Source organism: Oryctolagus cuniculus, chromosome 14 (genome assembly GCF_051225735.1).
Source record: "Oryctolagus cuniculus isolate XC-2025 breed Fujian yellow rabbit chromosome 14, ASM5122573v1, whole genome shotgun sequence".
Lineage (NCBI taxonomy): Eukaryota > Metazoa > Chordata > Mammalia > Lagomorpha > Leporidae > Oryctolagus > Oryctolagus cuniculus.
Window position 1 is genome coordinate 6,048,315 of NC_142880.1, and position 27,476 is coordinate 6,075,790.

At 46.3% G+C, this 27,476-nt stretch overlaps 1 protein-coding gene across 3 annotated transcripts in view; it reads right to left on the reverse strand.

Moving 5' to 3' along the window:
- The window catches only part of LOC149122228 (uncharacterized), an 86,822-nt gene extending 59,833 nt beyond the window's left edge, over positions 1-26,989 (reverse strand). Inside the window, exon 1 of one of the 3 annotated variants that reach the window (XR_016220432.1) lies at positions 26,561-26,989. The gene's annotated coding sequence lies outside the window, so the exon portion shown is untranslated. The remainder of the gene's footprint in view (positions 1-26,560) is intronic. The other 2 variants (XR_016220430.1, XR_016220431.1) reach the window with 2 other exon arrangements.
- Between the last annotated feature and the right edge of the window lie 487 nt (positions 26,990-27,476).

Below are 27,476 nucleotides of genomic sequence, written 5' to 3' on the forward strand. Positions count from 1 at the left end.
GATCCCAGACACACTGCTGCCAGCAAGGATTCCCTTTGACCCCACGTTGCTCAGCCTTCTCTGAGCTGTCTTTTCCACCAGGTGTCTGTCCTTGCCCTGTTGCCTTTGGCCTGCTGAGCTCACTTCAGTAAGAACTGTGCCAAGCCAGCTTGGTGAGACTCACCCACACTCAGTACCCAACCATGTTCTTACTCAAGTTCCAGGCACCGACACCTTCGCTTTGCCGTTGGGTGCAAACCCTAGTTGCACCTGTTGCATTCAGTTCTGTGTCTCTCTCATTTCAGCATCTCCCTGGCCTGCTGAACTTTACCCACTGGACTGCGCATTGCATTGCAAATGCAATTTTTATTATCTAATCCAATTTTATATGACGCCTGAGAAAATTGTAAATGGTGCTGTTGCTTTGGAGAGCGGTTCAACAGATTCTCAAAAGCTTAAACACAGCTACCCAGCAGTTCTACTCCTAGGTATATACCCAAAAGTAATGTAAATACATGTCCACATTAAAAACTCACACAGAAATGCTCACAGTAACCATAATATGAAAACAATTAAAAAGTCTACTAATTGATGAATAAAAATATACTATATGTATAAATGGAATATTAGTCATCCATAAAAAGAAAGGAAGTGCCAAAAGATAACCTGAAAATATTATGCTTGGTGAAAAAGTCAGGCATAAAAGGTCACCTAGTGTACTTCTCCACGGATAGGCAGTATCAAGAAAAGGAGCACCCAGAGAGACAGCTGGGAGATGAGGGCTTGGCAGGGGCTAGAGGAGGAGATGGACAGTAACTGCCGTGAGGTTTTGGGGAGTGATGAAAAGCTATGGATTTAGACAGTGATGATGGCTACACAGTGTGAACACGCCACCAGCCACAGCATTACACACTGAGTTATGGGAACTCTGAACCACAGCTCTATTTTTAAAAAAACTATATAAAATTGTGGGGAGCAACTCGGACTAGACTGTTACTGGAATTAAGACTTATTCTATGCATCTGCTCTCCCACAATATGGCGCTGGGAGAGGAGGAAACAGCTTCTACACAGCTGCCTCCAGTTCAACCAATAAACAGCAGGACCTGCTCCTGATTGGAGGAGAGCAGCGTACTCGGCGTGTGGGTAGCAGAGTTGGGATTGGTGGAAGAGGACTATAAAGGAGGAGAGAGACGGCATGCACCGGGAACATCTATCTGAAGGAACACCTGTGCAGCCCCCGAGAGAGCCGGCCGGCGGTGTGCCGCTCCCCCGCAGAAGTGGGGAAAGTGGCAGGGGGAACCGCCCTTCCACGGAGGTGGAAGGGTCAGTAGCCAACCCGGGAAGAACCAGCAGCAAACCCGGGAAGGGCCAAGCAGACAAAAGAACAGCGCAGGGTCCTGTGTCATTCCTCCGCGAAGAGGGGGAGTGACATAAAATAACAATGAAAAGGTATCATTTTCCAAACAAACTTGCTTCAGTGTGCATTGGTATGGCAAAGTTGTTACAAATTACTAATTGTAACATTAAAACATAAAATAAGTGCTAATATTTTGGGTTTTTTATAGATCTATTTATTCAAAAGTCAGAGACAAAGAGAGAGAGAATGAATGAATCTATCTTCTATCCTCTGGTTCACTCCCCAAATGCCTGCAACAGTCAAGTCTGAGTCATGAGCCAGAAATTCTGTCTTTCACGTGGGTTGCAGAGGCTTCTGCTGCCTCCCCAGGCACACTCGCAGGGAGCTGCATCAGAAGCAAAGCAGCCAGGACCTGAACCTGAGCTCCAATGTGGGATGCAACAGCTTCACTCGCTGTAGCACCACCCCGGCCCCGAGAAGCATTGCTAGTTAACACATACATCGAAGACAGTTCTCTCCGCCCAGTCATTAACGCTAGCCTTGCTCTAGAGTACACTTTAAAGGATCTGTCATCCTCAAATCATCTATGGGAAAGTGACAGTATCTAAAGTGCAGTGAAAACACACGGAAGCAGCATCATTAGAGACATGCTTGCTCCAACCCACTGTTCACCTTGCTGCTTCCTCTCTGAAGCTTCCTGTTACTGGTGAAAGGGGGAAGGGGTGCAAGGGAGGAAGAAGAGGAAGGAGCAAGGAGGAGAAAGAAATGATAACTTAGGGTGCCCATGTTGTGGAGCAGCTGGTTAAACCATGGCTTGCAATGCCAGCACTGGTTCCAGTCCTGGCTGTTAAGCTTCCAATCCAGCTCCCTGCTAATGCACTGGGAAAAGCACCAGAGGATGACCTGAGTATCTGGGGCCCTGTCACCCACGTGGGAGACCCAGATGGAGTTCCTGGATCGTGGCATCAGCCTGGCATAGCCCAGATTGCTGTGGCCATTTGGGGAATGAACCAGTGGGTGGAAGATCTGTCTCTTGCTCTGTCTCACTTTGCCTTTCAAATTAAAAAAATAAATATTTTTTAATGCTAAGTTAAAAACAAAGAGTAAAGGAAATGGCCACTAAAGCTCAACGCTGGTTTCCACCTTTTGGTTGCTGCTCTCCCTAATGCTTTGTTGAGATGAGGTGTTAAGCTACAAAGTGGTCATGCATTTCTTTTGCTTATTTTCTATCTATGGGGCTGCAGAGCCCATAATTTGGAAAGTGACTGCATAATCCAGACAGAAATAAACTTCTTACTCCAGCACGAAATGGACCCTTTCCATGTGAGGGGTCAAACAGCTTCAATAGAAGGAGGAGAGGGGCCAGTGCTGTGGCGTAGCAGGTAAGGCCACCACCTGCAGTGCCGGCATCCCATATGGGCGCCAGTTCAAGTCCTGGCTGCTCCACTTCTGATACAGCTCTCTGCTATGGCCTGGGAAAGCAGTGGAAGTTGCCCAGAGTACTTGGGCCCCTGCACCCGCGTGGGAGACCTGGAAGAAGCTCCTGGCTCCTAGTTCCAGATCAGCACAGCTCCAGCTATTGTGGCCATTTGGGGAGTGAACCAGCAGATTGAAGAACTCCCTCTCTGCCTGCCTCTCTGTAATTCTGCTTTTCAAATAAGTAAATAAATATTGAGAGAGAGAGAGGGAGGGAGGGAGGGAGGGAGAAAAAGGCGTGATTCCGGAGAAGGTAGGATCCCGACATGGCTCCTGGGAGGGGCTAGCCACTGAGAACTCAGAGTCCGTGCAAAGAACACGTATATTTAATACACCTGTGAGTCACTTTCAAAGTGGAGCTGCAAGAGATACATCGCATTTGCTTTCCCCGAAGTCTGCATGCGCAGCCCCTGAGTGGGGGTGGGTTTAGGAAACACATAGGTGGCAGAGGTGGGGCAGGATGTCCAACATGCTAAGTGCACTGAACACACAAGGCAGTAGAGCAGTGAGGGTGCCAAAAGAGTGACCCACAAGACGAGGTGATAGAGGGGCGACACACAGCAGGAGGTGGACACGGTGTGGAAACGCCTCTGCTCGTAATGAGAGGAGCCCTGTGTCTCCCACCATGGGCTCCTGCCAGCTCTTCTTCTGTCCCAGAGGTGACCACACCAAGGCTGCCTGTGAGGTCACTCAAAGCAGAACTCAGCTCCTGTGTTTCTTACTGGGTGGGTTGAAGATGGTTGTCTCTGTTGTGGACTTGACAGAATGCAATCTGCAGAGGTTGCATGAAGAGAACAGCCTGCCCATTCACCCCCCACTGCAGGTGTCCACACTGAGCAACCATGGAGGATGCAATGGGTTGGCCCCTCTGAAGCTCTACTGCCTTTGGATTTCCATGGGGTGGTGCTGGGAGATGAGATGGAACATGTAAGAGGAGCGAACACCTATTCACAGACCACCTTCTCACTCTCAGTAGACCATATTGGTTGCTGCGGGAGCAAGGTGTTGTACAGGCTGCCATCTTTGTGTTGTCTCTGCAGGCACCCACTTGCCCTAACACCCTGAGGCCCTCACCAGAGGCTGAGCAGATGCTACTGCCATGTTCTGGGACTTCCCGGCCTCTAGGACCGTGAGCCAACATGCACTTCTGTTCCTTATAATTCACCCAGTCTTGAGCAATGTGTTATAGAAGCAGAAAATGGACTCACAGATGCCTTTATGGATGTTTTGGTAGAAAGATCAATAGGAGATGATCTCTCCCATTCAGGAAACATTCAATCTGTTTAAAATGCAAACTGGGTGCTACTGGTGCCCCAGGAGAGGGCCTCTCACAGTATGACCTGTGAACCCTACTCATCCAGGTGACAATTACTGTGGCAAGTGTCGGGGAGGAGTAATACCTTTCCTCCGCTCACCTGGGCTCCTGGCTGAGGTCCCTGTAACAGAAGACAGCTCACTGAGAGATGAGCAATGAAGAGCAGAAGAAATGGCTAAGGCTGTGCACTATTTCTGCTGGGTCTGACAGCAGTGGAGAAATCAAATCGACAGAGGGCACGATCTATTGATGATGAGCGGGGGGAACGGAGCCGGACCTGTCTGTGTGGAGTCTTCCCTGTGACACTGATTTCCTTTGGGCACAGCAAGGGCCATTCCCAAAGGACAGTCTTACAGCCGCCGCAAGGGAAGGTTGGATGGTTCTTCCAGGATGGTCCTTCCAGGACCTACTTCAAGGGAGAAGCAGGGTTGTGGGGGAGTGAGATTGACTTTGCTGCTGTTGTTTTCTCAAATGCCAAGGCAGCAAATCTGGGGGGTCCATGTACTAAACCCCATTACAAAAGAGACACTGAAAGTATCTGAAACTTTTATAGTACAGAGATTAATTTAATGTCTGTTGAACCCAATGATCAAAAATTTGTGTTGTATTTTATATCCTTTCATTTCATTTTCGATGAATTTACTTCTATTTGATTCTACACAATTGTTAGTCCATAGTAAATTAGGATTAAGCAGAACATACAGAGACACGCATCTTCACCACAGATACTTTGACATGGTCTGTTCCAACTGAGAGACTCGGAGTGTGCTATAACAAAACTTTCCCTGGAGGGTCAGCGAAAAATATCCCAGAGGACATGATCCCAGGAGAAAATCCTCTAAGACAATAGCTCTGTCAGGCAGGCAATGGAAGAAAGGCATTACAGGAGGGGCTAAGGTGAGCAAGCCAGAGCAGAGGGTCTCGCAGAGAATGGCCAACAGGTGGGCATGGCCAACAAGAATGCTGAGTCGGGGTGGAACAACAGGAGCTAAAACTAGCAAACAGTGAACAGAAAGTCTGAATTTTCTACTGAAGGCTCTGGGAAAGAGTGGCAGAGAGAGAGAGAGAGAACGAATGAGCGAGCACATCTTTCTCTCCAGGCCACCATCACAATGTATCAGACACCGCTATGTCAGCTTTAAAAAAGAGATGTTTATTTTTCATGGTTCTACAAGATGGAAAATGTAAGATCGAGATGCAAGCAGCTTTGGTTCTTGGTGAGGGTCCACTTCTTGGCTTGCAGTCTCCTCACTGTATTCGCACATGGCAGAGACATCTGTACTTCATCTGGTATAAGCACCAACACCATTACGTGGAACCCACTGTCCTCACCTCATCTGAACCTGAGTCCCAAAGGCCCCCATCTCAACACCATCGCAAGGGGAGCTAAGGCTTTAACACATGGAGTTGGGGGCCGAGGGCACACATTCAATCTGTAATAAAGCTAATGATTTGGCCACGTCTTCTTTGAGTAATATTTGAATGACAAGGAGAGCTGCCCAGTAGGCAAGTGTGTGTACACCACGGCTCTAGTAGAGATGTAAGTAGGTTCAAGATCTAGGCTCAATCATTGCCTAAAGATAGTAGGTAAAGCCTTGGAAACACCTGTGACCATGCTCATAGAGGGGACAGAGTAACCACAAAGACCTCAAAACTCACGAGGCAGCAAGGGAGAAAGAAGCCGTTCAGAAAACGCTGGCAAGAAGGGAGGAGGAGAAGGGGAGGTCACAGGTTCAAGAGGATGGAACTTCAAGGATCGGGCAAGGGCGGTTAGAAAAGCACTGAAATGCTGATGGGCATCCCCAGGCCCTCCGGCTGGACAGCTTCTCTGCTTGAAACTTTGTCCCTTTGGTCATCTCCAAATCTGGCAACCTGGTAATGGAAAGAGGCAAGAGTACTTGACTTGGTGCAGACTTTGCTACTTTCTGCGTTACCATCAGCGAAGCGTACGGTATTTGCAACCATAGCGTTTGCCATCTACAGAGCCAGATTCATCTTTCTAGCCACGTCTTCCCTGCAGGATGGTTGTGAATGCTGAGTGGAATCCTATGTTTGAAGTGACAATGTTTCCGAAGGTTCCTGCTGAGCTGCAAAGCCTTCACTGAGAAGAGCTTGTGATCCACCATAATCGCATGTATGGGTGATTAATTTTCATCAGCTTCCTCTCACAGAGGGGCATAGGCTTGGGTGACCTCGGGGAAGTGCACAGCAGGGATTCAGCAATGGCCCTCGGGAGGAGAGGACAGCAGGGGGTACTGACTGCAGAGGAGCCTTGCAGGGCCAGCACTGCTGGGAAGAGAACAGGCCATGAGTTCACGGCATCCCAAAGCAACTCTAACTCAGTGAAGAGAGAGGCAGTTCTTGGAATTCAAGTTTTGAAGAGGGCGTTAAGGGCGGGCGCCATGGCTCACTTTGTTAATCCTCCACCTGCAGCGCTGGTACCCCAGGTTCTAGTCCCTGCTCCTCTTCCAGGCCAGCTCTCTGCTGTGGCTCTGGGGGGCAGTGGAGGTTGGCCCAAGTGCTTGGGCCCTGCACCCGCATGGGAGACCAGGAAGAAGCACCTGGCTCCTGGCTTCAGATTGGTGCAGCACCGGCCGTAGCGGCCATTTGGGGGTGAACCAACAGAAGGAAGACCTTGCTCTCTGTCTCTCTCTCTCACCATCTATAACTCTGTTAAATTAAAAAAAAAAAAAAAAGAGGGCATTAAAAAGCCATGCACAAAAGGAAAAGCCCTTTTAAAGAAACAACACTATAAGTGCTGGTAAAATTACCATACACATTCAGAAGATAGCAAGGACATTTCTTAAATGCTCTCTGTAGCCAAACCATTGGTAATAAACAGCATGGCTCTCAAGCCTCAGAATGACGATCTCTAGAGCCGGGGAGGAGAAACACCTCTTTCTCTGGGACTGTTACATGACTGGTAAAATGAATACAGCAACTGTGCCAAATAAACAAAAGCACCATCTTCAGAGACCATAAGTCACTGATTTTCTGGCGAAAATATCAACTATTTTACAATTATGTAGCCAAATTATATGCACAGAGTTACACAGAGAGAGGAGAGGCAGAGAGAGAGAGGTCTTCCATCCGCCTGTTCATTCCCCAGGTGGCCCCAACGGTCAGAGCTGTGCTGATCTGAAACCAGGAGCTTCTTCCAGGTCTCCCACGTGGGTGCAGGGGCCCAAGGACTTGGGCCATCTTCCGTTGCTTTCCGAGGCCACAGCAGGGAGCTGGATCGGAAGTGGAGCAACGGGGACTGTGTCACGACAGGTATGGCCAGCTTGGGAGATGTCTGTGCCCCTGAGGTTTCTCTCTTGCACCCAAAGACATCCCATGTCTGGGGGTATTGACAAAAGGACTTACGCTACCAAACGTGCCCCCCTCCCCAAGCAACCCGCTCCTCCCCTGCAGGGCATGAGACTCTTCCAAAACACAGGTCCCACTCCCTACACACACACACACACACACACACCCCAAGCACCTGGCCCAGGATCTACCGTTCTACCCTACCTGTCTCCAGGTACAGAGGCACCAAGCAAAATGGCCCAGGGAAGCTCTCTGGGTTCACCTCAACTGGCGTTTGTGGGGACCACTAAGAGCCCAGTGACTTAATTTAAACCGGGAAAAAATAGGTCTGTAAAGGCTTTGAACATGAGAATGCCATGGAAACCACAGCCCACGGATGAAGACTGGGACCTGGACGCTAAACCTAAACAGGGAGCATGCTTGTTATTAAGATAAAAAAATCAATCAATACAGCCCCAAATCTCCTAGCATAATTGCCCAAATGGTCAGGAGATACAAGTGTTCAAGAATCACTAGTCACGCAAAGAAACCGAAGAGTTACAACTTGCATGAGAAAAGACAATTAACTAACACCAATGATGAGGTGAATAAGATGTCGGATTATCTGTCAAGGGTTTTAAAGGAACTAACATGAAAATCAGTCAACAAACAATTACAAATTATCTTGAAACAAAGGAAAGAATAAGAAGTCACAGCACAGAAATAAAAGTCTGAACAAGCCAATGAGATACTGAAAAATATAATAACAGAAGGTAAGCAGAAAACAAATACAAAAGTATAACAGTAAAATATTAATAATCTCCTTAAGTGTAAATGACAGGCCGGCGCCGCGGCTCACTAGGCTAATCCTCTGCCTTGCGGCACCGGCACACAGGGTTCCAGTCCTGGTCGGGGTGCCGGATTCTGTCCTGGTTGCCCCTCTTCCAGGCCAGCTCTCTGCTGTGGCCAGGGAGTGCAGTGGAGGATGGCCCAAGTACTTGGGCCCTGCACCCCATGGGAGACCAGGAGAAGCACCTGGCTCCTGGCTTCAGATCAGCGCAGTGCGCCGGCCGCAGTGCACCGGCTGTGGCGGCCATTGGAAGGTGAACCAATGGCAAAGGAAGACCTTTCTCTCTGTCTCTCTCTCTCACTGTTCACTCTGCCTGTCAAAAAATTTTAAAAAAATGTAAATGACCTAAATCCAACAGTAAAGAAAAGCACAGAGAATGGCAGAATGTGTTTTAAAAGATAATTTAAATTTATGCTACTCACAATAAATTTCAAACATATAGATAGGTTGAAAAAAGTTAAAGGATGAAAAAGATACATATTGCAAAATGCTGATTTTTAAAAAGGCAGAAGTGGCTCTATGAATGCAGTCTCCAACTAATTATGGCTTGACTTAATATTTTTTTTACTTCATTATGGTCATTCAGTAGAAGCCATACTGGAATTGTGAGTTTTGCTGTTTTCTGAGACTAGTGAGGTACAGTACAACACTCCCTTACACTACTGTGCAGAAGCGATGACCTGTAGCTCCCAGTTAGTTGGCCATGTGATCAGGAGAGTGACAATCGATACTCTACAGTGTCCTGTGATGTCAGTCTCTTTTGGATCAAAGTAGTCAGTAAGTTACATGAGATATTCAACATTTTTTAATAAGATAGGTTTTAAGTCAGATGATTTTACCCAACTCCAGGCTAACGTGAGTATTCTGAGCACAATTTAAGGGAGGCTAAGTTAGGATGTTCAGTTGGTTAGGTATATTAATGTATGTATTAATTTATGTTGGACTTACACTATTTTCAATATATGGGGATACAAACCCATCATTAGTTGAGAAGCATCTGAGTCAGACAAAGTGGATTCTATAGTCTGAATCTTTGTGACCCCCCAAATTCATGTTGAAACCTATTACCCATGTGATATTATTAAGTGGGGGCCTTTGGGAGGATTGCTCTCTACTCCCAGAATAAGGTTGTACCCATCATCAAGAATCCCTGGAGAGCTGCGTTTCCCACACCACCATGAGGACCCACTGAGCAGGCAGCATCTATGAGGAACTGGGCCCTTACCAGACAACAAATCTGCTGGCATATATCACCTGGTGTGGTGGAATGAGAAGGCCATGCCAAGATGGCCGCTGGCAACAGAAACTGCCTGGCAACAGGCTATGATTGGATGGTTTTGGAAACCACATGACAACAGAGCCTGCCTGGCAACAGGCTGTGATTGGATGGCTTTGGAAACTGCCTGGCAACAGGGTGTGATTGGTTAGGGCATAGACTGCCCCTTGACCAGATTGGCTGCCTTGGCTATATAAGCTGCTGTATCAACTGAAATAAAGGAGTCTGCAGGCTGCTTGCCTCTGGCCCGCTTTCACCTGGCTCCCAGGGTCTGTGTGGTGACTCCACGCCTCTTGCCCCCACCACGCTCCTCCTCTCAGAACGAATCCACAGCAACAACCTGGGACTTCCGTGCCTCCAAGAGTATAATAAGTAAATGAATGAATAATAGATTGATTAATTAATGAATTTGTCTTTTTTAAAAAGCTGTCCAGTCTATAGTATTTTGTTCTAGTAGCCCAAACGGATTGCAGCAATGGACTTCAGAGTTAAAGAAATTACTAGAAGTACAAAGAAGTGCTGCCTAATGGTCAAAGAATGCATCCACCAAGAATACATAACCATCCCAAAGGCATTCGACCCAAACAATAAAGATTCAAAATACACGAAGCAAAAGAAAACAGAGCTGGCAATGGAAACAGGCAAATCAGAGTTACAGTGGAGCCCTCTCCACCCCCTCTCAGCAACTGCGGAACACCAGAGCGCATTTCAGCAAGGATTCAGGCGAACTGAGCAGTACAATCACCCAACACACAGGAGAACTCTGATGTGATCACGCCACTCGGCAGCAGCACATCGCACCATTTCATGACCTACATTCCTGGATATTCACCAAGACAAACCACATCCTGCACTATAAAATGAGACTTAGGATTTTAAAGACAACAACAAGAGGCGTGGCTGTGCCTGTGACTGACTGGAGTCCTGCTGTAAGATATTGAACCAGACGGACCTGTAAGGCCTCCCTGGTTCCTGTGGTTGCTCTGGTGGGAATGAGGCACAGGAAGAGGTGGACAGACCTGAGGGGGCTGGCTGTTGCCATCATCTGGATGAGAGATGGTGGTGGTTTTGGCGTTCGCTTTGAAGGCAGTAATACTCCAGTTCTGTTATCATTCAGCGAAGTACAACACTGTTCTAATATCGCTGTCATTGACAAGAACACTCGCATGGACAGCAACAGGAGACTTATCTTGGCACAGGAGGCCGATACGTCCCACGTGACACCATGTGACTTACCTTTCCCAAGTGATAACTCATAAGGGCTGTCCCCCAAGATGCTAGTAAAGAGTAATTGCCTCACATTTAATTTTTGTGAATTAAATTATCCTCCCATGGCAAAGAGAAAGAGGAGTTGGCCAAAGAGGAAGAACTAATCATTTAAAGTGGGTCACAATGCTTGGCTCTGCCATTTCCCTCACTGACCACAAGGGGCAGGAGACTAAGGCTTAAAGACATGGCCTTTGGGGGTGGCAGGGTCCCTGTATGAAAACCTGCTTGCTACTTGACATTCAGTCAGAGAAACAATTTGTCCCCATTCTAGAGGAAAAACTGACAGCGCTAGACCTACTGAGATAGACCACAGGGCTGCCAGAAGTAACTCCTAGGCGTTTTCAAGGACATGATTTTGCTTTAATTTTAGCTTTTTTTTTTTTTTTTTTTTTTTTTTTTTTTTTTTTTTTTTTGACAGGCAGAGTTAGACAGTGAGAGAGAGAGAGAGAGACAGAGAGAAAGGTCTTCCTTCCGTTGGTTCACCCCCCAAATGGCTGCTAGGGCCGGTGCTGCACCAGTCCGAAGCCAGGAGCCAGGTGCTTCCTTCTGGTCTCCCATGCGGGTGCAGGGCCCAAGCACATGGGCCATCCTCCACTGCCCTCCCAGGCCACAGCAGAGAGGTGGACAGGAAGAGGAGCAACAGGGACAGAATCCAGCACCCCAACCAGGACTTGAACCCAGGGTGCCGGCGCTGCAGGCGGAGGATTGACCTAGTGAACTGCGGCACCAGCCTTGAATTTTATCTTACTTCCTGATTTTCAAACTTAATCACCAAGTAACATATAGTCCCATCGTATTGAGACATAATACTGTAATGCTACTAACACTGTATGAAAAGTACAATTAATAGATTTATAGATTGACTTAATCCTCATAATAAATTTGGGTAAAATGAAAACTTTGAGATGTCCTAAATTTAATTTAAAAGGGCTGGAGGGTAGAAGGAGGAAGAAATAGGAAAGTTAATCAGCTGAATCTGTTACAGGGTAAAGCCAACAAAAGGTGTTTCACATTTATGCGTGTTAAAATCTTAATTTAGGGACTGGCATTTGGCTTAATGGTTAATCCACCAGTTAGGACATCCATGTCCATTACCAGAGCGTCTAGATTTGACCGCAAGCTCTGACTCACCATTCCAGGCTCCTCCTGGTGCACACACCCTAGAAGGAGCAGATGGCAGCTCAGGTAGTTGGAAGACCCAGACTGGGCTCTCAGTGTCAGGCCAAGGCACTGAGGGCTTTGGGGGAATGAATCAGCAGATGGGAGCTCACTCTGTATGTCTCTCAAATAAAGAAAGAAAAATAATTTATATCCTGACTTCAGATCCCCAGGGGCTGACGCCCAGGTATCAGCAACTCCTGCGCACATAGAAACTTCGAGCCAACGCAGAAGCAGCCAGCTCGTCGCATGGACTGCCCTCCTGGCGCCTCCCCCACCTAGCACTATCCGGCCCCTCCTATCTGTAGTCCATGTAAGTTCAATACAAACAATGTACGCTTTCCTTTCCCCAAACATTTATTATAAAAGTGCTCCTGGGGCTTAGGTCCAGGACATCGTTTTCAACTTCTACCTTGACTTGCTGCAGGATACTGCAGGGCTTGTCCCAGACCCAGGCCTGTTCTTGCTCTGTCTGTAATGGGTCATCAAACCCTTCTACATCAGAGGGGGGAAAGAAAAAAAAATTAAAAGAATGAAAATAGCGTTTGGTATCTCTGCGGATAGCATCAAAGAAAGCAATATTTTGAGATTTGGGAATTCCTGAGGAAATGATAAACAAGTTAGCAAACCTATACATTGAAATAATAACAGAAAAATTCCCCCAATTTGTAGAAAGATACGGATATTTAAATACAGAAAGCTCTTAAGACCTCAAATAGACATGAACAGAAAAGAACCTCACCACAACACAATACGCACAGCTTTCAAAATTAAAACACAAAGGGGGCATTTTAAAATTTGCAATAGAAAAGCACCAGGTCACTTTTAAATGAATTCCCATTAGACTGATACCATATTCCTCAACAGAAATCTTACAGGCCAGGAGAGAAGAGAGAGACACAGCCCAAGTACCAACAGAAAAAACAGAAACAGCCCACAAAGAATACTCTACCCAGGCAAACACTTTTTCATAAATGAAGGTGAAATAAAGATGTTTTGAGAAAACAAACAAACCAACAAAACACTAAAAGAATGTATCTAACCCAACCAGCCTCAAAAAGGATACTTCAGAATGTACTACGTACAGGAAGAAGGAAAGATACTTGTGTCACTAAAGAGCATGAAAGTATTAAACCAGCCAGAAAAAGAACAAAGGATATTTAAAACAAAAGGACTTTTAGAATAAAAATGACAAGTCCAACTCATTAGGTCCAATAACCTTGAATGCAAATACTAGAAACACCCAACTAAAATATACCACCCGATTGAGTGAATAAAATAATAAGATCCAGCTATGTGTTTCCTACAAGAAACATACTACACCATAAAAGACATGAAGACTGCAAGTGAAAGGATGGAAAATGATACTCCATACAAATGTAAACCCAGACAAAATAGACTTTAATTAAAAAACTGTTAAAAGAGACAAATGTCATCATGTAATGATTAAGGGATCAATTCAACAAGAAAATGTGACTGTAGAGTATGCACCCAATGCTGGGGCACTCAGTTATAAAAAACAAATGTTAATACATCTAGAAAGAGACGTAATCATAATTCAATAATACTAGGGTATGTTAACACCCTACCTTCATCAATGGACAGATCAACGAGACAATAGAATCAACAACAAGAAAACCACAACCAGTCTATGTTAGTGAACTGATGGACCTAATAGACATTTACGGAACACTTCATCCCAACCTACAGAGTAAGTGTTCTTTTCATCACCACATGAAACTCTCTCTAGCATAGACCATACATTAGACCAGAAAGCAAGTCCCAACAAATATAAAAAAGCTGAAATTATATCATGTATCTTTTTTTTACAATGAAATAAAGTTGGAAATAAACAACAAAAGAATACACAAATACTTGGAGACTAATCAACATGTTCCTGAATGATCATTGAAGAAATTAAAGGAGAAATTAAAAAAAAAACTTTTTGAAACTAATTAAACTGAAACATAACATCAATATTTATGGGATATAGCAAAAGCAGAGTTAAGAGAAAAGTTTATACCAATAAGTGCTTACATAAAAAAAAAAAAACACCACAAAATAAAAGTATCAAATACAAAAGCTAACAATACATCTCAGGAATACAGGCAAATTAGAACAAGCCAAATTCCTAATTAGTAGAGGAAAATGTAATAAAAACGAAGAAGTAAGAAACAGAATTATTTTAAAATACAAAGGATTAATGACTTGAAAAGCTGGCTTTTGTTTTTGTCAAGGTCAACAAACCTGATACACCATTTGTCAGACCAATCAAGATAAAAAGAGAATAGACTCAACAAAATCAGATATGAAGAGGAGATGTTACAGCTGATTCCACAGAAATAAAAAGAATCATTAGGAAATACTATGAACAACTATATGCCATCTGGTTCACTCTCACTTAATACAACCCTGGAAATTTTAACCAGACCCATTAGGCAAGTGAAAATCACAGGAGATACACAAATTAAAAAAGAAGAAGTCAAATTATCCCTGTTTACCGATGACATGACATGTAGGGAAACCAAAAGACTGCACTAAGAGACTATTGGAACTGATAAGAGAATTCAGCAGTTCGCAAGATACACAATCAACACACGGAAATCAGTAATATTTGTACAGACCAACCAAGGTCTTGCTGAAGGATAACTTTTCTTCTGAGGAAGAATTTATAAGTTCAATCTTATTTACAATAGCTACAAAAGACATTAAATACCTTGGGATAAATTTAACCAAGTATATAAAATCATTCTACAATGAAAATTACAAAACATGGGAGAAGACAAATATATATCATTTCGTTTGGTTAAATTCCCATAAGTAGAACAGCTAGGGTACTGGTAAATCTATTTTTAGTTTTTTAAAGCATCTCCCTACTATATTCCATAACGGTTGTGATAATTTGCATTCCCACCAAAAATGTATTTGGGTTCTTTTTTCCCCACATCCTCACCAGCATTTGCTATTTTTTGACTTTGGGATAACAGCCATTCTAACTGGAGTGAGATGATGCCTCACTGCGGTTTTATTGACATTTCCCTGATGACTGGTGAAATGGACATGGTCCATCCAAATGGAAAGACCTCTCGTGTTCATAGATTAGAAGAACTAACAGTATTGAAATGTCCATACTACCCAGAGCAACTTATAGATTCAATACAACACCTGTCAAAATACCAATGAGATTCTTCATAAAATTAGAAAAAGTATCCTAAAATTCAAGTGGAAACACAAATGTGAGTGAATTTAATCTTAAACAATATAAATGAAGATAAGGCATCAAAATCCCAGGTTTCAGGACATACTGTGGGGCTAATGTAATCAAAACAGCATGGTACTGCAGTAAAACACAGGTAGACCGGCAGACAAACCAGAATAAACCCACACATCTACAGCCAATTTATCTTTGACCAGTGTGGTACAAGAATTACCTAGAGATAGGGGAGTCTCTTCAGTAAATGGTGTTTGGAAAATTAATTTCCACAAGCGGAATTTTGAAACAAAAACCACTACTTTACATCTTATCTACACAAAAATCATCTCAAAACAAATCCAGGAGCTAAACAAGACCTGAAACTGTGAAACTACCAGAAAAAACATAAGGTAAACACTCCAAGACATTGAAATGAAATTTTAGATAAGATCCCAAAACACAGACAGAAAAGCAAAATTAGACAAATGAACTATCGCTAACAAGTAGCTTCCACATGGCAAACGAAACAATCAACACAGTGAACAGACAACCAACGAGGGAGAGAAATAATTGCAAACTGTGCATTTGATAAAAGATTAATATCCAGAATATATAAGGAGCACAAGACATTCAGCAACAAAACAAACAATCCAGTTAAGAAATGGGCAAAGGATGTTTACAGGTATTTTTCAGAAGAAGAAATACAAATAGACAATAAACATAAAAAATATTCAGGGATACCAATTGTCAGGAAAATACAAATAAAAACCACAATGAGGTATCATTGTGGAAAAAAAAGATTCTTCTTTTTTTCATATGTGGAAGTATATATATATATACACACATATATGTATGTGTATATATATATATATAAAATAAAGATGTGTGGATGCCATAGTGTTGGTTGTATATATGTATATGGTTATATACATGCACATGTTGTCTTCACTGTAATAAAATTTCCTTATTTCCTCACTTTATGACCTTTGTCATGATGTTCCTGTTACGTAATATTTATAGATTCATCCCTTGTTCCAAGAAAAATGGTATATATGTGTACATCTATATATTTACATATGAAATGAATATGGCAAAATGTTAAAAATTGTGAAACCTAGACATGCCCCTTGAACTTTTCTTTATACTTTCCTACATTATTTGCAATATTTTAAAGTAAAAGGAAAAAGTCAGAGAAATAAACAATTAAAATATTAAAATGAATAACAGATGCCTACGTGCATAATTTGAAAAATATACAAAAATAAATACTAACATCATCGGAGATAAAACAGAAAAATAATACAGAGAAGAGAAGCCCACGTGGTCTAACTCTGAAGTCAGAGCTTCCCTGTGGCTAGGACATGCTACCATGTGAGTGCCTTGATGACTCAATATTGACTTTTGCGAACTTAAGGGTGGCTACTTACTTCCAAGGAAAACTTTCCCATCTTCTCCCAGCGAATGTTAAGTTATGGAATTCACCATGCAGCCAGAAAGCAGGTGAACCGCTGAGAGACTCGGAAAGTGTGTGGAGTGTGCAGATCCCTGCTTTTGAGAAAAATGAAAAACCTGTAAGACAACACTCACACCTTCCTCGGGGTCCGCAGTGCCCAGAGGAGCCCAGAGGAGCCCTGACCCACCTGGGATTTAGTCAGCTGCTCCCTCCCCATCCATCCCCGCCCTCAGACTGTGAACACCTCCCTGGCTAGAACTCTGTCTCTATGCAGGATGGAACCTGACATGCACGGGGTCAGCACCGTGGCACAGCAGGTTAAGCTGTTGCCTGCGGCACTGGCATCCCATATGGCCACCAGGGCACCAGCTGGAGACCCGGCCGCTCCACTTCCGATCCAGCTCCCTGTTATTGGTCTGGGAAAGCAGCGGAAGATGGCCCAATTGCTTGGGATCTTGCACCCATGTGGGAGACTGGGAGAAGTCCCAGCTTTGGCCTGGCCCTGCCTTGGCCCTTGTGGCCATTTGAGGAGTGAACCAATGGATGCAAACCTCTCTTTCTCTCTGTAACTCTGCCTTTCAAATAAACAAAATAAATCTTTTTTAAAAAGAATCTGACATGCACGCTATACGGTCCAGCACATAATAAATTCAGCAATTAAAAATGTGTGACTGAAGTTCTGAATTGCATGAAAAGAAATAAAGTTGCAATTTCAGTGGTAGTTGAATTTGTTGCCTTTGTGTGTCTCTAAGAGTCAAACAGGCAACCATACATTATTCAGGAAGCTCCAGGCTGCTGGTTTTCAATTTCATGGAGCCCCAGGTAATTTCGCTGTTGAAAACACTCTAAAAAGCCTTCTGCAGGATCTTCAAATGTCTATCTTTAGGGGCCTTACGTGACCGCAGGCAATTTTTGGAAGCATTGAAAGTAGCTTAAAAACGAGTAGAAAGTGGGCACTGTCTTTTACATGCTACCTTTATTGTCAGCCTCATAGTAAGAGAAAACACGAATTCTTTAACTGTAGACTGGGGATAATGACATGGTGAGGAAGAGGCCGAGTCCCGCGCAGATTTCTGATGAGGGCAGTAAAGACTGCAGAGTTTTTCACCGGTGGCAGTGTCCGCTCCCGCGTGCAGCTCAGCGTGCTAATTGGTGTTCTCTGTCAGTGCCCACAGAGGGTCCCGGGCACACAGAGGGCAGCCAAGGCCCCCAGCTCTCCAGCGGTAAAGCTGACAAGAGGGGAACATGTTGCCATTAAAACCCACCGGCATCCAGAGCTGGGAGTGAAGGCCTTTGAAGGTGTCAAAATATGTAGGTCGCTCCCATCCCAACATGCACACTGATTCTAATTGAAACCTACATTCTAGGTAGCATTGAGTGGCAAACTTAAAATAGAGCCCCACTTCGAAAGGTATCTGTTTGAGAAGGGCGGCTTTGCTTCCTCAGTCTCCTTAGCTCTGGGGCTCCTGTAGATTTCACAAAGCTGCCTGTTCTTATACACCTGGCATAGGGCTGGCTTATTCCCTGGATTCTGCCTAACTCTCACTTCGGGTACCTGACCTTGCAACAGCGAGCACACAGGCTTTGATTCTTAGACCTACGGCTATTGTGTTGCGGTGCATTTAAAAAATTGCATGTAATGCAGTGAATTCAAGTCAGATAAAGCAATCCGTATGCTTCATTGCTTTCTCTGATTCCATGCCGGTCAGTTCTTCTTCTACTCTGTAACCTCGTGGGGAATACCAGTCAGGGAGAATGACCACGTATCAGCTCACACATTGTTTATAGCCGCGACTCTTTTGGCTGCAAAGTAACACATGCCAAATTGAGTAATTAGGACATTTGTTGTCTCACTCAACGCAAAGTCCAGCGTCAGGGAAAACTCAGCAGCCCAGCAATGTTGCCAACACCCTGAGTGCTTTCTCTTTCTCCTCTCTGCTGATTTTAACATCAGCTTCCCAGAAAGGTTGATTCCACTCAAAGTTCCAAAAAGGCAGGCAGGCTAGTCAGGCCATTCGTCTTTCTATTGCTTGTCCAACAGACGAGAGAACAAGAGATATCAGGACAATAGGCAAGGTGCTTCCTCTAGCCTACCTGGGCCATCTTGGGCCCTAAACTGTTGATTGTTGTTAGGGGAATGTGGACTGATTTAGAGTTGCAGTGTCCACTCGTCACCTGTGGCTACTGAGCACTGGAGAGGTGGCTGGCCAGGTACACCATAAGTATAGAAACAAATACTGCATTTTAAATATGTAATATGAAAAAAACCTATAATACATCTCACTAATAGATTTCTGTATTGATTATGTCAACAGATACTATTTTAGATGTTAGAGCAAATAAAATCTTTAGTTAAAATTAATGTGACCTGATTCTTTTTACTTTTTAAAACATGCATCAACTAGAACATTCTAAGTCACGTTTATAGACCTCTGAGTTGTCTGCTGCACGTTGCTGGCTAACTAAGAAGCTTCCCTGCGAAGGCACAGAGTTCAATCAAATTCAGGGATCCTTAGAGGAAAGGGAGAACCCCTGTTGCTGCAGTGGCCACGTGGTGGGTCCAGGCTTCTTTCATTGCTCTCACTTTGTTTATTCGAACTTGTCATTGGTGCCTGGAGGAGCTCGGAAAACCAGCAGCTGCATGTGGGGTCCAGGCAGGACTTCCCGTGTACCGCAAATGTGCAGTCACTACAGCTGGGGACTGATCTCAATTTCCCCCAAGTCCCCTGCCAACCCAGAGAAGAGTCTTTGGGCCTGAATCCTGGTCCACTACCTAGCCTGAAACACCATACTTGACTTCATGGTCAACATTTATCGCATTTCAAAGATACACGTAACAACAGCACCTAGTGCTGAAAATTGGTTAATACGCATGGGGGACAGGAGCCTTGTGCCGGATGTCACTCACTACCACCTACACCATTTCTCTTTCCTCCTTTTGCTTTCTGCCTTGCACTAACACGTAGGGGGCTCTTGCCCCATTTCCCTTAGGGCAAGGCAACTTTTGTCTCTCTGTTCAATGCCAATTGTGCGACTTTTTTAAGAACAAGGACTGAACAGACTACACAATGAGCAGGAGGCCCGTAGGAAGCAGCAGAGAACCACTGTGGGTTCGGAACAAATCCTATGTTACGGTCAAAATGCCCTCTCATAAACCTGAGATTCCTCCTGGAGAACATTCTGTGCTCTCTTTGTGGAAGGTGTGTGCACAGGGCAGGACCTCATCCTGGCTTAGGTCTCGCTCACCTGGGACTGATCTTCATGGGTACACAGCACATCGACGGGGCCAAGGCTTCAGAACACTTCTATACCAACCCATCACTTGCTCAACACTTTGAGCCTACCTTACACTGCTGAACCATGAAACCCAGATGCTTTGTATAAAAACTCAGAAGGCAACCCCATGCCTCCTTTTTGCTGGAATATAATGCAAACCAAAGTTAGCGCTATTGTTTAACTCACACATGCCAGTGCAAGACCTCTTGAGGAGCCACCGCGGACCAGTAAGACAACTGCACTTGGTGACACAACAGCTGGGTGTTAGTCCCTCCCTGGACACCTGCCACCTGTGTGATCTTGGCCAGGTGCTTCATTCTTCTGTGCCTCAGTTTCTTCGTGGGTAAAAAGCCCTCACGACAATTCTTACTGCACAAAATTATTAAGGCAAAAACGAGAGAAACTAGGAAAGCAACCAGGCCTGTCCCTCTCTCATCACCAATACTGGGTAAATTCCAGACGGCCTGGAACTTGCAAAGCTAGGGAGAAACTGCTTAAAAACACCTTCTGCAGCTTTTTTGCTGAAGAGAAACACACAGGTAGACAAACCCACAACGATCGCTCTTTGGTTCAATCAATCCTCACCAAAGGGTGTGTGTCAGCAGCACCCACAACAAGAAATAAAACGGGGCCGGTGCCGCGGCTCAATAGGCTAATCCTTCACCTTGCGGCGCCGGCACACCGGGTTCTAGACCCAGTCGGGGCGCCGGATTCTGTCCCGGTTGCCCCTCTTCCAGGCCAGCTCTCTGCTGTGGCCCGGGAGTGCAGTGGAGGATGGCCCAAGTGCTTGGGCCCTGCACCCCATGGGAGACCAGGAGAAGCACCTGGCTGCTGCCTTCAGATCAGCGCAGTGTGCCGGCTGCAGCAGCCATTGGAGGGTGAACCAACGGCAAAGGAAGACCTTTCTCTCGGTCTCTCTCTCTCTCACTGTCCACTCTGCCTGTTAAAAAAAAAAAAGAAAGAAAGAAAAGAAAGAAAACGGGATCCACCCCCCCAGTGCCCCCTCATGCCTCCTTCCATGCGTGGTTTAGTGTGTAAAGAACACTGGGCTTCAGTGCTTAAAGAAACAGGTTTAGGTGAGTTGTTACCCAGGTAGAATGGAGAACCCATGCTAAGGTTAAGCAGAGGAGAATTAAAGAGATGTGCAACACCCCTGGTGGCTGTACAGCATGAGGCCTTGCAACTCTGGGTCCTTCCTGGGCTAAGGACACTGGCCCCTGGGCTTCAGGAATTCTATCAAATGTGCAGCACGAGTGAAATGGAAAAAAGCCAGCGTCTTGGGATCAGCGAGCAGTCTGGGTTCTCCCATGCTACTGAGGAAGCCGAAGTGCAGGATGGGGAAGAACTGTGGAAGGCCCCAGGTGCCAGGCTGACTGCCACACGCAGTGCAGAGCCGCTCAGTGCCTTCGAGAAAAGGGAGATGGGGCTTGCAGAGGGTGGTGGGATCGGACAGCAAGGGGCCAGCAGAAACCAGGTAGAGGCTCTGGGAAGCCGCCTAAGGCATCAGAGCCACCAGTCTCCAACAAGGCAGGCTGCTGCTGCTGCTGGCCTCGGGCCATGCTGGAGAAGCGCAGTGCAGAGCCGTTGGTCCTCACTGTGACCACACACTAGACTCACTGAGCAGTGCTTCAAAAACCCTGGCCCAGGCCAGCATTGTGGCACAGCAGGTTAAACCACTGCCTGTGATGCCAGATCATATATGATAGCACTGGTTCGAGTCCCAGTTGCTTTGCTTCCAATCCAGGACTCTGCTAATGCGCCTTGGAAGGCAGCAGAAGAATGGCCAAGAACTTGGAATCCTGCACCTATGTGGGAGACCTGAATGTAGTTCCTGGCCCTTGGCTTTGGCCTGGTCCAGCCCTGACTGTTGTAGCTTTTTGGGGAGTGAACAAGACGGTGGAAGATTTCTCTCCTGCCTCTCCCTCTCTGTAACTCTGCCTTTCAAATATATAAAGTAAACCTTAAAAACAGGCAAACAAACACATCTTGTGTCCATAACTCGGCTCCACAAAAAAGATCAGGATGGGAGCAGTCTAACATTGAGCTTTGCCCAAGAGTGTTTCTAGTTGTAGGCAAGCGGAGTGTTTCTTATGTAGGTGGTGAAGCTGAGACACAGCTGCCAATCAGAACTGCCAGGGAGCACACAAGCAGATCCCTGGGCACCACCCCAGGGTGTTGGGATGCACCAGTGCGGGGTTGGGTCCTGGCCTCCCTGTGTTTCATTGTCACAGACGGGCAAGGTAAGCGACGGTGTGAGATTTAGGCAAGTGGGGTCCCCGGGAACAGGGGCAGAGAACCTGGGACAGTTTTCTCCTTGAGCTTGCTTTTCAGAGGATGTTCCAGGGAGGCTGCCCTTGCAACACTGAGCTCAGAGAAGGAGCACCGTGGACAAGCAGAGCTGCACGAGACCCGTGTGAGTGCAATGCCGGCGTGCACCAGGTGTGAAGACGCGTGGTGCTACCCGTGCAGAGGATGCCCCTGCTCCCCCCTTGTGTATCCTGGGCACTCCTCTAAGTCCTGCTGTGGAACTCCTGGAGTCCGCTGGTCTGGGAGCCCGTTTGTCTAGGAAGCTGCACGTTCTCGCGGCTTCCTCTGCTGATCACAACAGACGAAGCTTTCCCGAGAGCAATTCTGCCTGGAGGCAGATGGGGACATCCGAGGGAGTGCGCCCCTCGTGGCTGCTGACAGTAATTCCCATGCAGCTGCTTCCCACTCTTGTTGGGGAATGGCCAGTCTAGAGAGGGAAGTGGGGGCACAAATCCTGGAAGCAACGTATAAGGAGCAGCAGCAGAGGGCTCCCAGGACCTACTGACCGGTTACATGGGCAGCCCACAAGACAGAGGTCCAAGCCCAGAGGTCACCAGAAAGCTGTGAGCGGCAGTCAAGGTGTCGCCCTGGAAAACTTCCAGTGGCATACACAGCACCACTTGAATGCCTTCTCTTCTTGCCACATGGACACCCTGTCTTCTCAGAGCCTGCCCATCCATGGAGGCTAATTCATAAAAACCCACCAGGCTGCAGGAGGCTCCAGACTCCAATGAAGCAAAACCACTGTGAATTTCCAGTGAGAATTTAGCCCTTCTATTTCCCTCCCTGGGCGAATTACACTGAAAGCCAAATTGTAACCCAAAAGCAGTGAGTTGTCTAGGATTGAAACTGGAGCAAGGAGGAGCTACCTGCATGACTCCAATGCTGAGGAGCAGCAGGTTGTGATAACTGAGAGCATCCTTCTCTGCGAGCTAAAATGTGGGGGAGTCTGAACAGACACACTTCCCATGGGCAACTCCGACTGGGCACAGCCACCACCTGTTCCAGGCGTTCTGCCAGGTTCCTGCTCCACCGTCACCAGAGGAGCTAATTCACTGCTCCCCGAGATCTGTGGCCAGTCTCAGCCAGGTGAGAGTCTCACCTTGCTCACCCAGGAGACAGGATGTGGTTTTGTGTGTCCCTCACTTGAATAGTGATGTATTTTGGGTCTCAGGACACAACTATTTTCCTTAACTCTGGACTTCTGGGTGAATCCTCCATCTACTTCAGTGTTGCCACATATAGTTCAATGTCATCCTTTTAACAAGGACTGGCCTCATATAGTAGAATTAGAGGCTGATAGTCTTCCAATTTTCATTTACTTATTTTAGTGGCAGAGAGTCAGATGAAGAGACAGAGACCTCATCTGCTGATTTCACTCTCCAAATGCCTGCATTAGCAAGGGCTGGGCTGAGACCAAAGCCAGGAGCCTGGAACTCAAGCCAGGTCTCCTACATAGGCCATCTCCATGGCCTCCATGGTTGCATTAGTAGGAAACTGGAGTTAGGACCTGCAGGTGGGTATGAAACCCAAAGATTACGGTGTAGGAACCAAGTGTCTTAACCACGGGGCTAAGTGGCTGCTCCAGAGGCTAATATTTTAATAAAGAATTACATTTCTCAAACAACATACAATCTCATGGTCAACAAAGACCCAGTAAACCATGAGAACATCAAGCTCTTACAAGGCCACAGTAACTGGGTCACTCTTCACCTGCTAGGAGCTTTCTAAAAAAGCAGGCAAGCAACTGTCCCCAGAAAACGAAGCCTCAAGCTCTGCACCTGTGCATCCCAGTCTCAACCTGCAAAGTCATGGCCCATGTCCCACCCGCACTGTAGCTTTACAGTGACATTGACCATGAAACAGGCTCTTGATGAGAGCTGAAAGGAGAACAAAGCATTTGGATCATGCTTGATATAGGTAACGAGAGAAATAAATCCAAACCACAACATTTGGTTGGCTTTTTCAGGGGTAGGATAGGAGTGGGAGTAGATGAACACCCTGTGAATTCATGTGTGCTGTGTGCGGCCTGGTGATATCAAAGTAGCCCTATACCAGAGGGGGTGGGGGAGGTGCCGGTGGGGAAGGAGCAAACAGGATGCATTGTCTCTGACCCCTGGGACTCCTGTGCCTGTCAGGCCTTTTGCCAGATCCTATTCAGACTTCTATTTAGAACCAGTTAAAGCAGGCCTTGAGTAAACACCCAAGGATACATCCAGAAGACAGTATTAAGGATTCTGCACGTGGGCCAGAGCAGCTGGATCTTATCTGCTATTTAAGATTTGGGTGTTTTTTTTTTTTTTTTCTTAGTATCTCTGGGGTTAAAAAATTGGCCGTAAATATCAGCGGCTTTAGTTTCTCACAGAGCCAGAGCGCCTCCCTTTTCTGGTGTTCCCCCTTTTTCACCCAGGCCAGACCTAGCAAGCCCTTCTCCCTCCAGGACTCCCCACTGCCCATGGGCTATGGTTCAGGACCCTGCCTCCCCTCACTGTGGGGGCCCTCCTAGCCTGGACCCCAGCACTTCTCAACGCTGGTCCCCGAGTTTCCCCAGGCGGGAGCCCTGAAACACCTGTATCCTGTGTCCACCTCTTGCATTGCACCTTGCCAGGAAGAGAGAAATAGGCAGAGTTTGAAGCAAATTCTCTCCCTTTTTTGGCTCGGATACTTTGCTGGTTGTAGGAGCTCAGGCTAGACTGGTTGAAGAAGAAAGTAACAGCAACAGCGCAGAAAAGCCCAAGAGAAATTAAACCTCTCGGGAAGGCGAATCTGCTCCCGTGTTGTGTGCAAAAACACTTTGTAAGTTGCAAGATAGAGGTTTTCAAACTGTGGTGCGTTCCGGAGTTACCAGGAGAGCTCATTTCCAAATGCCCTTTTCCCAGCCTCACCCGCGGGATTCCGAGGCAGGGATTCCTAGGGTTGCTCGGGAATCTGCCTTGTTAACCACTACCCAGGTGACCTGGATGCAGGTGGTCCCAGGTGCACAGCTCACCTAAACACAGAGCCAGCTACCCCCAGAATTGGGTTCTGCCTGCACATTAATTCAAGCTACCTGGGTGGGAGTTTATTAGTGCTTTTCTGGTTCCCTGGTAACTCACCGGCTGTAGGATTGATGGAGAAGGCAGTGATGGTGGGGGAAGGACATGAAAGCAGGGAGTGAGAGCAATTAAAACCACCTGCCATCCACAGCCATGCTCCTCTGTGGACGAGGAAGGCGCTGCCAGCACCTTCCCCTCCTTCAGTGTCTCCCTAATTGGCTGTTGTGGCTATCATTTTGCCCCAGGGAGGTGAAAAGAGACAGGGAGAGAGGAGCAAAGGAAGCCCAGTAACTTAGAGCAGGAACAAAAGAGGAGCGAGCTCATTCCCAGCAGTGCCAAGGGAGGCTTGATTGGTCCCTCTCCCCGAGGTCTCTTTCACACCATCCCGTGACCTTTCCCCTCCTTTCTTCTTTTCTCCCCCAGAGGGACCAATAAACACGGGTTGTCTGCTTTATTAATGATGCAGGGACAATTCTAATGGCCCAGAATTCTGCCAGGAGGTATAGCTTGTGCCACTGCACAGAGGGGAAGTGCTCAGCCTTCTGGCTGAAGCAGGCTCTCCCGGAGAGGCGCACGCCGATGGCGTGGGATCCTCTGTCCCGAGACCTATTGAGTTCTTGTGATTTTAATGCCAGGGCCTTATAGGACCTGCATTCACAATTCACAATGTGTGCTGCAGACAGCTTACCCTTCACCGCGCTAAGTCATTTAAAGCAATTTCAGCGATACAGTGTAGCATAGTGATTAAGATTTCCTGGCTGCCATCCCAGCCCTGCAAATCGCTAGCTGTGTGACCTTGGGGGTTACACTGCCTCTCTAAACTGCAGGCACTAATCTGTAAAATTGAGATAATAATAGGACATCTCCCAACACAACTCACACACACACGCACACAGACACACACACACACACCCCTTCAATGGGTTGTTGTAAACATCAAATAAGACAATCTACATAAAATATAGTGCTTCACTCACAGGTAGCCTGCAGTAATGCTTGCCTCCACACTCTTAGACTTTTTGTCTGGAATGATCAACGTTCGCTATTTTTAAAAATTATTATCTGAGCAAGAATTAGCCTCGCCTCCCCACCCCGCAAGAAAAAAAAAAAAAAAACAGGGAAAAAGAAACATGAGAGTGTTTGCCCTCTATCTGCATGGACTTTCAGAGGCTCACAGCACACTGCAGGCAGGAAGACAGATGAGTTCCATCCCCAGGGAGGAACACACAACTGGGGAACCACACAGACATCGGACAACAGGATAAATCACTGGGCTGCTTACCACACACACTGTCAGCTAGCGAACACGCATCAGAAGTTTCTTACCAACAGTTTGGCCTCCATCCCTTGAGGGCTTTTTTAATTTCTGCAAACAAATGATATGCGTGAAAACAAACAGGACAGAAAACTGGGGGCTCTGGAGCTCCGGTGTGCTCTCTTGGAGCTCTGTGGCAGTGCTGCCAGCCGCCTGCTCTACCCGGTTCCTCCCAATGCAGTGCCTGTTAGCAGCAGCCCTTAGTGAGTGCAGGGTTACTAAGCAACTCAACTCCCACTGAGGCCTGCAGGAGCCAAAGTCTTGATTTGAAAACAAAAGAAGACCCCGAAAGGCCCACTAAGCAGAGCTAGCATTACAATCTGCTCATTTCCTTGTAGTGAGTTAATTCTCAAGCCAGTCTACCTTTACCAGACACGGCAGGCAGCCTCCTGGAGACCGGAGCAGAAAGCATGCAACAGTTTGCTAAAGTAACTGCGAATGGTGCTTTAATTACGGGTAAGGAATGATCTGTTCAAGCAGAGCCTGTGAGGCATCGCTCAGTTGTACACCTGAATGGAAGGGAGCTGCCATTTGAACAGATTTAACAGCTGAGTCAGCTTCGTCTTCACATTGCTCTATTGTTTTTCCTGCCGTTTATGTTACAAAGTATTGTAGTAAAAACATTACTTTTGAAGTAGCTAATGCAAAGAGGATGACACAAATGCTTGGCTTAAGAATCCTGCCAGGAGCAACACTTGGCTCAGCCGTAAGACTCCCCTTTGGACACGCACACCCCTTATCAGAGCACGTGGGTGGGGTCCCAAGTATTCCCCTCTGATCCAGCTTCCTTATAACGCACATCCCGGAAGACAGCAGGTGATGGCTCGTCCTTTCCACCTGTATGCATAGCATTCCTGGCTGCTGGCTTCGTCCTGTTCCAAACCCGGCTTTTGCAGCCATTTGTGGAAGCAATCAGTGAATGGAAGA